Source organism: Amphimedon queenslandica, unplaced genomic scaffold (assembly GCF_000090795.2).
Source record: "Amphimedon queenslandica unplaced genomic scaffold, v1.1 AMPQUscaffold_13155, whole genome shotgun sequence".
Classification (NCBI taxonomy): Eukaryota; Metazoa; Porifera; class Demospongiae; order Haplosclerida; family Niphatidae; genus Amphimedon; species Amphimedon queenslandica.
In genome coordinates, this window is record NW_003546609.1 from 87,022 (window position 1) to 89,075 (window position 2,054).

Genomic DNA, 2,054 nt, shown 5'->3' on the forward strand with positions numbered 1-2,054 from the left:
GACAACTGGTCACTTTCTTTTATTATTTAGTGTAAATGTTGCTAAGTTTAGACTGCTAAAAATAGATTCACAAAGCCTGAACTAACAATGCTCCTCTGTCCATTTATAAGCCACTTGGCTATCAGTTTAGCAGTCAACAATAAACTATCCAATTTTTGTGTCTTTTTTCTATTTATTTCCTCCACCAAAGCCTATACAACAGATGTACACTTACCTTATGGCAAATACATTCACTAAACAGGGTAGGGTCTTCATGATTTCTCACATCTATATACATGAAAAAAAATCGACCTACCAATGTACTTTACATAAAGTTTGTGTAGATGGATGTGTGGTGTGCCAAAAAAGTGGCTTCAAAATGAGTTCAATTTTTCACTTTTCTAACAGTAATATAAGACAGAAATATTTCTGAAGGTTTCTTAAGATACAAAAGAAGGTAGACAAGACCTCTATAAGTTCTTATGTCAATTATATGCATACAAGGTGTTTGGAAAATTTTACCCTACATCCCTTTTTTGATGTTATTAAATTCTTTATTCAGCTCTACAATGCATGAATTTCAATGCTGCTTTTTCCATTTATAAGCCACTTGGCTGTCAGTTTGGCAGTCAACACTAAACTACTATTAGATACTACTACAGTATTGCATGTGTAAACTCTCTTATCCTCTTCACTGTACATTACCATATGTAGTACTGTAAGTTTATGTTTTACATATACACATTGACTGTACAAATACTTTTGTGGCCCAATATTTTTTCAGTACCTCACTATATCTCTAATAGGCTCGTGCAGGCGTAGCTTTATGCATTAAGAGCTGGATTTATAATGTTTACTGACACCCAATGACTGATAGTGATTAATAAACGCCAGTCACAATTAAACTATTGTATGATACTCCAAAACCGTGTAGTGAGGGCTTATTACCATATAGCCGGAAAATTTGGCGGTCTAAAACTTTGGCGGTTTTGCATCAAAACTGTCTAAATATAATATTGGCGGTCATTTAATTTGGCGGTTGACTATCTTGTCTTTTCTTTAAGCACACTCAGCTCTTCTTCAAGCTGCTCCTTGGCAGTCCTTGTTCACAGTCTTGACTCTGTGACTGAAATAGTGAGAAATACTGCCATTTTTTAGTATAATTAACCCGCCCATAAAATTGGAATTATTATTGGCAGTTATAATATTGGCAGTTTTATTTTGAACCGCCAATCCGCCAAATTTAATTCTCCGCCAAATTTTCCGGCTATACGGTATTACCTTTGTTTTAAATTTATTTTATAACCTCCGTAGATTCACAATACAATAGTACTGCACTAGTAGCATCAATTGAGTATTAAATTTTTATAGTGCTTGCCTCATTTGAAAAAAATTAAAACGCTGTATGCTTAACTTTTTATATTTAAAGTAATTTTATTATAAATTGACAGCCAAGAATATGATATGAAATGTAATATTAATTATATATTATTGCATGTAGTAGAATAGCACTGCATGAGTTCTTATCAAAGTTCTTGACTTAGTTGAGTCCTGACTTATCAGCTTAGCGATAGCTGGCACAGTAAAAATAGCCATAATTGTAGCCATTTTTAACAGCTTTATCAGGCTCATTTATGGCTAAGTTCCTACATGAACTAAAGTGATGAGCCATTTCATCTGCATAGCCTAAAGCTTCAGCCCATACATTCATTAAATGTATCTCCTTGGTTTCCCAAACACCATAACAATAATCTGGATCTTCATAATAGCTTTGACACAAATAGACAGTAGTGTAAGGTTTAGTAGGATAGCTTCTGTATGTCCAGGTTATTGCATCATGGTTGACACATACCCAGCTATCATAGGCATCTTCATACGTGACGGTGTTATCTGTGAGTCCAGTTTTAATTCTTTTGAAAGTTTCTTTGACTTGATTTTGTCTATCAGAAGTTGGGGCACCAAACCATCTCCAGTAATAAAAAGTGTAACCGACTCTACTTATAGCTTTGTCAATCTGACTGCAGAGTCTCTTGTGAGCATTCAATGTACCCGCAATGTGTTCGTTAGTTGTAACA